We start from the raw sequence: 11647 nt of genomic DNA, 5'->3' as shown, positions 1-11647 counted from the left end.
ACACACACACACACACACACACACACACACACACACACACACACACGTACCTGTAAACCCATGCACACCACATACACTCTCTGCAAAATATATCTGTCAAAAGTGGTGTAGCATTGTATTAATATTTCACTGCTACATATTATCTATACTTGGTTGTTTATTATTTCTCACATAGAATAATTTTGAATAAATAATTACTCTCTTTTAACATTTCTATTCATATTCTGTCCTAATAAATTCATAAACTAGTTTCTGTGGAATTGATGATTCTATATTATCTTATGCATTGAACATTGTCTCACTACTGTATAATTTTCTTTCTTCTTTCTCATTAAAAGGAACAACATATGCCCTTACCTCCAGTGAGTATGTTAAAATATGCACATAATTATTTGTTGCAATTTAATAACTTTATGTAATATGCATATTTCCTTTAAAAATCACCTGACATTCTTAAAAGTATGTTACAATAGAATGAATAAATGCCCATCTTTTTACCAATACCTGATTACCAAACTTAAATTCCTTTTGTAAAATGAAAATGGCTTCTTAGATTTTTTTATATATTTGTTATCACGTTTTTATTTATATTTGTGATGCATCTGAATAATTTTCTCCTATTTCTAACTTTTGAATAATTTGATGTGAATATTCCATAGTAAGATACTTATTTTCTCATGTGATTCTGTGTTCTATTTAGCTTTTCTCTTGGTTTGGATTCACAATGCCTTATTCACTCTTATTTTGACTGGATCCAAAAGTAGTACTCTACAACTTTTTAAATGACTGTGAATACTTTTGTTTTTCTTAGATTTTAGAAAACCTTTTATGGTCATTTCAATGTATTCATTTTTGCTCTTCTGTATGAAATTTGCTCTTCTTTTTTCGCTTGTTATTTACTCACTTTACATGTTATTCAAGCTCTCTCCCTCCTCTCCTCTCAGTCCCACCCTCATAAACCCCCCTCCAATACCCCATCCTCTTGTCCTCAAAGAAGGGGAAGACCCCCATGGGTACCAACCCTCCCTTGTACATTTACATCCCAGAAGGACTAAGCACATCCTCTCTGAGGCCCAACCAAGCAGTCCAGGTAGAGGAAGGTGATCCAATGGCAGGCAACAGAGTCAGAGACAGCCCCACTCCACTTGTTAGGGGATCCACATAACAACCAAGCTGCACACCTGCTACAAATGTCAAGATGCAGCTCCTTTATGCTTTTTGGTTGGTGGTTCAGTCCCTGTGATCCCTTATGGGCATAGGTTAGTTTACTTTGTAGATTTTCACGTGGTGTGTTGATCCCTCTGGCTCTCTCACATCTATCCTCCACTCTTCCACAAGATTCCTGAGCTCTGCCTGATCTTTGGCTGTGGGTCTCTGCATCTGTTTCCATCTGCTGCTGGTTGAAGCCTCTCAGGAGACAGTTATGCTAGGCTCCTGTCTGCAAGTATATCAGAATATCATTAATAGTGCTGGAGATTGCCTCTCTCCCATAGGGTGTATCTTGTTGGACTAGTCATTGGTTGGCCACTGAAGTAGAAACCTTAAGGGTTCTTTGGAGAGTCAGTTGTGTTGGATGGTGTTTTGCTGGAGCAAACACGAGAAAGGAGTATTTTCCTAATGTGGATACAGGTAAAAGGCTAAGGCAGACTTAGGAAGGAACATTTCACTGAAGCTGACAAAGGAGAGAGGTTGTTCTGCCGAAGCAAATGCATCAAAGGACACATGAAGAAGGATTCTTTGCTAACATGCACATATTGGTCCACATAATATTGCATAATTGAGATCCATTTGTTAGGACTCTGTGGACTCAGGCAGATTGGATGCACATCCTGAGGCAAGAACCATGCTGAGTTAAGGCATATAGAGGACATGTGATGTTTGGAGGGTATGAATAGGACTTGTCAGAATGATGGAGACAGAGCTTGGCTTGCTGGTACAGCTAGCTGTGCAATGATTGTGGGTCTCCTGTCTTCCCTGATCTTCACTTCTGTGAGAGAGGCACAGCAGAGAACTTTTCCTGGTATTCCTGCTGGTCCCTCCTGTTGATTCAAGCTGAGACTGAGGCCTGGCTATTTCTGCTAAGTCATGTCACAGCTGTTGCTATCCCAACTCTACAGAACTGGACTGCTGGTGTATCCATGAAGTGTTGGAAGTAGATCAAGCTGCCCCGGCCTGCTAACCTGTGAACTGAGTGTTGATTTCCAGACAGCACAGAGGGAGTTGCTCTAAAAAACCCTTTTAAACAGGTCCACTTTCCCTGTATCCTTTCTTTTCCACTACCTCTGGTGAGAGGTTAGCTACAAGGAAGCATTTAAGAACCATCAGGTTCCCCGTTGGAGGAATTAGAGAAAGGATTGAAGGAGCTGAAGGGGTTGCAACCCCATAAGAACAATACCAACAACCAGTCAGAGCTCCCAGGGACTAAACTACCATCCAAGGAATACACATGGACAGACCCATGGCTTCAGTTGCATATGTAGCAAGCAGCCTTGATTTACACCAGTGGGAGGAGAGGCCATTGGTCCTGCCAAGGCTAGACTTCGCAGTGTAGGGGAATGTCAGGGTGGGGAAGCAGGAAGGGGTGGGTGGATGGGTGGGGGAACACCCTCATAGAAGAGGGTGGAGGGGGTATGGGATAGGGGGTTTATGGACAGGAAACAGGGAAAGGGGATTACATTTGAAATGTATATAAAAATATCCAATAAAAATAAGGTTTGAAAAAATTAAATTTACAGGCAAGTTCCTCAACCTCTGCTCATCTTTATCCCTGTGTGTCTTGTAGGCAGGACAAATTTTTGGTTGAAATTTTTCTTAGTTAGGGTTTTACTGCTATGAACAGACACCATGATCAAGATGACTCTTATAAGGACAACATTTAATTGGGGCTGGCTTGCAGGTTCTGAGGTCAAGGCAGAAACATGGTAGCATCCAGGCAAAGTTCTACATCCTGATCCAAAGGCAGACAGGAGAATAGTGACAGGCAACTAGGTGGAGGGCCTCAAAGCCCACCACCAAAGTGACACACTTCCTCTAACAGGGCCACACCTACTCCAACAAGGCCACAACTCTTAATTGTACCACTCCCTGGGCCAAGCATATTCAAACTACCACATTTTACGACGACCTGGCTGCCATAGCCTTATTCAAACACATGAGACCTTTGGGGGAAGGTATCATACCTAGCCATGTCATAATGCAAAATACATTTAGTCCAACTTCAAAAGTCCCATAGTCTCAACAATATTAAAAGCCCAAAGTTCAAAGTTTCTTCTGAGATTCGTCCAATCTCTTAACTGTAATTCCCTATAAAATCAAAATTAAAAAGCAGATCACATACCTCCAACATCATAGGATATCAATTGCCATTCCAAAACATCATAATGAGGAAATGCTGGACCAAAGCAAGACAGAAAAACAGCTGGGCAAACTCCAGATTCTGCATCTTCATGTCTGATGTCAAAGTTCTCATTAGATCTCCAACTCCTTTTATCTTTATTGACTGCAACAAACTTCTTTCTCATGGACTGTTTCCACCCCCTGTTAGCAGCTTTCCTTACCAGGTATCCCACAGCTCTGACATCTCTAACATCTTGTGGTAGTCAAGGCAACTTCAACTTTATAGCTTCTTTTTCAGTGTCTAAGATCCCCACATGATCTTCTGGGCTCCTCCAATGTCTTGAGTCACTTCTCTAGCTAGCTCTGCCCTCTAGGTTCAGGTTGACTCCACTCTACTGCTGTGTGTCATTCTTGGTGATTATCCCATGGTACTAGCATCTCCAACATGCTACTTTTGTTTTTTTGTTTTGTTTTTACTGCAACTAGGCTTCACCAATAGCCTCACATAGAATCCCTTCAACTGCAACTAAGGCTGCACCTTCACCAGTGGCTTTTCCTGACCTCTCACAGTGCCAAGCCTCAGCTGCTCTCCATGACCCCTTCATACCTTCAAAACCAGTACCACTGGGGTGATTCTTACACACTACCAAGTCCAGCTGCAGCACATCCCAGAAGATGTGCTCGTTTCTTGTCTCCAGCTAACCTAGCATCAATTGTCCCATTAGTCCCTTCTATTCTTGCATCTTTACACCTAGGGCCATATGACTGAAGCTTCCAAGTTCAGCTGCTTGTTGGGGCTGGAACATGGGCCTTTTGTTCTATTACATTATCACAAGCTTTCTATTTTCCAGTGGTTCCTTTCACTATGTAAACTTGGCTGTTCTGGAACTTGCTCTGTAGACCAGGCTTACGTTGAACTCAGAGATTTACATGCCACTGTCTCTTGAGGTCTTGGATTAAAGGAGTGTACTACCATGGCAGGAGTTAAGCTTTTCGTGGCTACTATGCTTCAAGATCTGGATCAAAAGCCTGTGTCTTCCAGCCTCAAGATTTGGATAACAGGTATGTCCTCCATTTATGGATTGTAGTTCATTCCGGATATCATCAAGTTGACAACTGAGAATATCCATCACAAAAAGTTTTGTGGGTGAGATGATGTCCCCTTCCCTCCACTGGAAGTACCTCTTAGCATATACACAAAATATGCCCCACTATACCACAAGGGCACTTGTTCAACTATGTTCATAACAGCTTTATTAAAAATAGCCAGAAACTGAAAACAAACTAGATGTCCCTCAACTAAAGAAGGGATAAAGAAATGTGGTACATGTATAAAATGGAACACTATTAAAAACAAAGAAATTTGCAGGCAAATGGATGGAACTAGAAAATATCATCCTGAGTGAGATAACCCAGACTCAGAAAGACAAACATGACATGTACTCACTTAGAACTGGACATTAGCCATAAAATACAGAATAACCATGCTAAATATCCACAGACACAAAGAAACTAAGTGATAAAGAGGGCCCAAAGGAGGATGTGAGAATCCTACTCAGAAAGGGAAATAAGGGAAGAGAGAAGGGGAGTAGATGGGGGATTGACAACAGAGAGGGCTGGGACAGAGTGGAGAGCAGTGGGCAGCATATCTGGGACTAGCTAGAGACCTGGGATAGAGGAGGCTCTGGGAGTATATGAGTAAGTAATTAGAATATGGGGGTACACAAAGACTATATATGGACTGACCCTGGGCTCCAACCTCATAGGTAGCAATGAATACCTAGTAAGAGCACCAGGGGAGGGGAAGCCCTTGGTCCTGCCAAGACTGAACCGCCAGTGAATGTGATTGTTGGGGGGAGGGCGATAATGGGGGGAGGGTGGGGAGGGGAACACCCATACAGAAGGGGAGAGAGGGGGTTAGGGGGATGTTGGTCCGGAAACTGGGAAAGGGAATAACAATTGAAATGTAAATAAGAAATACCCAAGTTGGCACGGAAGCTCCCTGAAAGGTCAGCGCAGATCTTCCTGGATGCTGCCGCCACGGAGAGCTCATAGGCAGCACCCCACGAGCAAACTTGAGCCTCGGGACCACAGGTAAGACCAACTTTTCTGCTGCAAGCGACCTGCCTGGTGAACTCAGGAAACACAGAGGCAAAATTCCTCTAGGACCGGGCACTTCCGGTATTTAGCAGGGGGAGTCCCAAACTGGCGGATCCCTGCCCGCAGCAACTCTCTGCTCCCAAACCCCGTGGGAGAGAGACCTCACCGCCTGGTCAGGTGGGCACTCCTGAGGCTGCAGAGCAGAAGAGACCACCAACACTGCTCACCCCTGCTCACATCCCTGGCCCAAGAGGAAACTGTATACGGCCTCTGGGTCCCCATAGAGGAGGGCCCAGGAGCAGCAGTTCCACTGCGTCTGAGACACGGCCAGAACCAGAAGGGACCAACCTGATAAACAGTTCTCTGCACCCAAATCCCGTGGGAGGGAGAGCTAAACCTTCAGAGAGGCAGACACGCCTGGGAAACCAGAAGAGACTGCACTCTGCACACATCTCTGATGCCAGAGGAAAACACCAAACGTCATCTGGAACCCTGGTGCACGGAAGCTCCCGGAAAGGGCGGCCCAGATCTTCATGGTTGCTACCGCTGTGGAGAGCTCGTAGGCAGCACCCCACGAGCAAACTTGAGCCTCGGGACCACAGGTAAGACCAACTTGTATGCTGCAAGTGACCTGCCTGGTGAACTCAAGACACAGGCCCACAGGAACATCTGAAGACCTGTAGACAGGAAAAACTACACGCCCGAAAGCAGACCACTCTGTCCCCATAACTGGCTGAAAGAAAACAGGAAAACAGTTCTACAGCACTCCTGACACACAGGCTTATAGGACAGTCTACCCACTGTCAGAAATAGCAGAACAAAGTAACACTAGAGATAATCTGATGGCGAGAGGCAAGCACAGGAACCCAAGCAATAGAAACCAAGACTACATGGCATCATCGGAGCCCAATTCTCCCACAAAAGCAAACACGGAATATCCAAACACACCAGAAAAGCAAGATCTAGTTTCAAAATCATATTTGATCATGATGCTGGAGGACTTCAAGAAAGACGTGAAGAACTCCCTTAGAGAAACACAGGAAAACATTAATAAACAAGTAGAAGCCTACAGAGAGGAATCGCAAAAATGCCTGAAAGAATTCCAGGAAAACATAAATAAACAAGTAGAAGCCCATAGATAGGAGACACAAAAATCCCTGAAAGAATATCAGGAAATCATAAATAAACAAGTAGAAGCCCACAGAGAGGAGTCACAAAAATCCCTGAAAGAATTCCAGGAAAACACAATCAAACAGTTGAAGGAATTAAAAACGGAAATAGAAGCAATCAAGAAAGAACACATGGAAACAACCCTGGATATAGAAAACTAAAAGAAGAGACAAGGAGCTGTAGATATGCGCTTCACCACCAAAATACAAGAGATGGAAGAGAGAATCTCAGGAGCAGAAGATTCCATAGAAATCATTGACTCAACTGTCAAAGATAATGTAAGGCAGAAAAAGCCACTGGTCCAAAACATACAGGAAATCCAGGACTCAATGAGAAGATCAAACCTAAGGATAATAGGTATAGAAGAGGGTGAAGACTCCCAGCTCAAAGGACCAGTAAATATCTTCAACAAAATCATAGAAGAAAACTTCCCTAACCTAAAAAAAGAGATACCCATAGACATACAAGAAGCCTACAGAACTCCAAATAGATTGGACCAAAAAAGAAACACCTCCCGTCACATAATAGTCAAAACACCAAACGCACAAAATAAAGAAAGAATATTAAAAGCAGTAAGGGAAAAAGGTCAAGTAACATATAAAGGCAGACCTATCAGAATCACACCAGACTTCTCGCCAGAAACTATGAAGGCCAGAAGATCCTGGACTGATGTCATACAGACCCTAAGAGAACACAAATGCCAGCCCAGGTTACTGTATCCTGCAAAACTCTCAATTAACATAGATGGAGAAACCAAGATATTCCATGACAAAACCAATTTTACACAATATCTTTCTACAAATCCAGCACTGCAATGGATAATAAGTGGTAAAGCCCAACATAAGGAGGCAAGCTATACCCTAGAAGAAGCAAGAAACTAATCGTCTTGGCAACAAAACAAAGAGAATGAAAGCACACAAACATAACCTCACATCCAAATATGAATATAACGGGAAGCAATAATCACTATTCCTTAATATGTCTCAACATCAATGGCCTCAACTCCCCAATAAAAAGACATAGATTAACAAACTGGATACGCAACGAGGACCCTGCATTCTGCTGCCTACAGGAAACACACCTCAGAGACAAAGACAGACATTACCTCAGAGTGAAAGGCTGGAAAACAATTTTCCAAGCAAATGGTCAGAAGAAGCAAGCTGGAGTAGCCATTCTAATATCAAATAAAATCAATTTCCAACTAAAAGTCATCAAAAAAGATAAGGAAGGACACTTCATATTCATCCAAGGAAAAATCCACCAAGATGAACTCTCAATCCTAAATATCTATGCCCCAAATACAAGGGCACCTACATACGTAAAAGAAACCTTACTAAAGCTCAAAACACACATTGCACCTCACACAATAATAGTGGGAGATTTCAAAACCCCACTCTCATCAATGGACAGATCATGGAAACAGAAATTAAACAGAGATGTAGACAGACTAAGAGAAGTCATGAGCCAAATGGACTTAACGGATGTTTATAGAACATTCTATCCTAAAGCAAAAGGATATACCTTCTTCTCAGCTCCTCATGGTACTTTCTCCAAAATTGACCATATAATTGGTCAAAAAACGGGCCTCAACAGGTACAGGAAGATAGAAATAATCCCATGCGTGCTATCGGACCACCACGGCCTAAAACTGGTCTTCAATAACAATAAGGGAAGAATGCCCACAGATACGTGGAAATTGAACAATGCTCTACTCAATGATAACCTGGTCAAGGAAGAAATAAAGAAAGAAATTAAAGACTTTTTAGAGTTTAATGAAAATGAAGGTACAACATACCCAAACTTATGGGACACAATGAAAGCTGTGCTAAGAGGAAAACTCATAGCGCTGAGTGCCTGCAGAAAGAAACAGGAAAGAGCATATGTCAGCAGCTTGACAGCACACCTAAAAGCTCTAGAACAAAAAGAAGCAAATACACCCAGGAGGAGTAGAAGGCAGGAAATAATCAAACTCAGAGCTGAAATCAACCAAGTAGAAACAAAAAGGACCATAGAAAGAATCAACAGAACCAAAAGTTGGTTCTTTGAGAAAATCAACAAGATAGATAAACCCTTAGCCAGACTAACGAGAGGACACAGAGAGTGCGGCCAAATTAACAAAATCAGAAATGAAAAGGGAGACATAACAACAGATTCAGAGGAAATTCAAAAAATCATCAGATCTTACTATAAAAACCTATATTCAACAAAACTTGAAAATCTGCAGGAAATGGACAATTTTCTAGACAGATACCAGGTACCGAAGTTAAATCAGGAACAGATAAACCAGTTAAACAACCCCATAACTCCTAAGGAAATAGAAGCAGTCATTAAAGGTCTCCCAACCAAAAAGAGCCCAGGTCCAGACGGGTTTAGTGCAGAATTCTATCAAACCTTCATAGAAGACCTCATACCAATATTATCCAAACTATTCCACAAAATTGAAACAGATGTATCACTACCGAATACCTTCTACGAAGCCACAATTACTCTTATACCTAAACCACACAAAGACCCAACAAAGAAAGAGAACTTCAGACCAATTTCCCTTATGAATATCGACGCAAAAATACTCAACAAAATTCTGGCAAACCGAATCCAAGAGCACATCAAAACAATCATCCACCATGACCAAGTAGGCTTCATCCCAGGCATGCAGGGATGGTTTAATATACGGAAAACCATCAACGTGATCCATTATATAAACAAACTAAAAGAACAAAACAACATGATCATTTCATTAGATGCTGAGAAAGCATTTGACAAAATTCAACACCCCTTCATGATAAAAGTCCTGGAAAGAATTGGAATTCAAGGCCCATACCTAAACATAGTAAAAGCCGTATAGAGAAAACCAGTTGCTAACATTAAACTAAATGGAGAGAAACTTGAAGCAATCCCACTAAAATCAGGGACTAGACAAGGCTGCCCACTCTCTCCCTACTTATTCAATATAGTTCTTGAAGTTCTAGCCAGAGTAATCAGACAACAAAAGGAGGTCAAGGGGATACAGATCGGAAAAGAAGAAGTCAAAATATCACTCTTTGCAGATGATATGATAGTATATTTAAGTGATCCCAAAAGTTCCACCAGAGAACTACTAAAGCTCATAAACAACTTCAGCAAAGTGGCTGGGTATAAAATTAACTCAAATAAATCAGTAGCCTTCCTCTACACAAAAGAGAAACAAACCGAGAAAGAAATTAGGGAAACAACACCCTTCATAATAGACCCAAATAATATAAAGTACCTCGGTGTGACTTTAACCAAGCAAGTAAAAGATTTGTACAGTAAGAACTTCAAGACTCTGAAGAAAGAAATTGAAGAAGACCTCAGAAGATGGAAAGATCTCCCATGCTCATGGATTGGCAGGATTAATATAGTAAAAATGGCCATTTTACCAAAAGCGATCTACAGATTCAATGCAATCCCCATCAAAATACCAATCCAATTCTTCAAAGAGTTAGACAGACAATTTGCAAATTCATCTGGAATAACAAAAAACCCAGGATAGCTAAAACTATCCTCTACCATAAAAGGACTTCAGGGGGAATCACTATCCCTGAACTCAAGCAGTATTACAGAGCAATAGTGATAAAAACTGCGTGGTATTGGTACAGAGACAGACAGATAGACCAATGGAACAGAAGTGAAGACCCAGAAATGAACCCACACACCTATGGGCACTTGATTTTTGACAAAGGAGCCAAAACCATCAAATGGAAAAAAGACAGCATTTTCAGCAAATGGGGCTGGTTCAACTGGAGGTCAACATGTAGAAGAATGCAGGTCGATCCATGCTTATCACCCTGTACAAAGCTTAGGTCCAAGTGGACCAAGGACCTCCACATCAAACCAGATACACTCAAACTAATAGAAGAAAAACTAGGGAAGCATCTGGAACACATGGGCACTGGAAAAAATTTCCTGAACAAAACACCAATGGCTTATGCTCTAAGATCAAGAATTGACAAATGGGATCTCATAAAACTGCAAAGCTTCTGTAAGGCAAAGGACACTGTGGTTAGGACAAAACGGCAACCAACAGATTGGGAAAAGATCTTTACCAATCCTACAACAGATAGAGGGCTTATATCCAAAATATACAAAGAACTCAAGAAGTTAGACCGTAGGGAGACAAATAACCCTATTAAAAAATAGGGTTCAGAGCTAAACAAAGAATTCACAGCTGAGGAATGCCGAATGGCTGAGAAACACCTAAAGAAATGTTCAATGTCTTTAGTCATAAGGGAAATGCAAATCAAAACAACCCTGAGATTTCACCTCACACCAGTGAGAATGGCTAAGATCAAAAACAGGTGACAGCAGATGCTGGCGAGAATGCGGAGAAAGAGGAACACTCCTCCATTGTTGGTGGGATTGCAGACTGGTACAACCATTCTGGAAATCAATCTGGAGGTTCCTCAGAAATTTGGACATTGAACTGCCTGAGGATCCAGCTATACCTCTCTTGGGCATATGCCCACAAGATGCCCCAACATATAAAAAAGACACGTGCTCCACTATGTTCATAGCAGCCTTATTTATAATAGCCAGAAGCTGGAAAGAACCCAGATGCCCTTCAACAGAGGAATGGATACAGAAAATGTGGTACATCTACACAATGGAATATTACTCAGCTATCAAAAACAATGACTTTATGAAATTCGTAGGCAAATGGTTGGAACTGGAAAATATCATCCTAAGTGACGTAACCCAATCACAGAAAAACTCACATGATATGCACTCATTGATAAGTGGCTATTAGCCCAAATGCTTGAATTACCTAGATGCCTAGAACAAATGAAACTCAAGACGGATGATCAAAATGTGAATGCTTCTCTCCTTCTTTACAAGGGGAATAAGAATACGAGACACAGCCAGAATACAGCAAACACAGAGGCGAATGCCAGCAGCAAACCACTGAACTGAGAACGGGACCCCCGTTGAAGGAATCAGAGAAAGAACTGGAAGAGCTTGAAGGGGCTCGGGACCCCATATGAACAACAATGCCAAGCAACCAGAGCTTCCAGGGACTAAGCCA

The sequence above is a fragment of the Rattus norvegicus genome, chromosome X (genome assembly GCF_021556685.1).
Source record: "Rattus norvegicus strain SHRSP/BbbUtx chromosome X, alternate assembly SHRSP_T2T, whole genome shotgun sequence".
NCBI lineage: Eukaryota > Metazoa > Chordata > Mammalia > Rodentia > Muridae > Rattus > Rattus norvegicus.
This window is presented reverse-complemented; position numbering follows the sequence as displayed.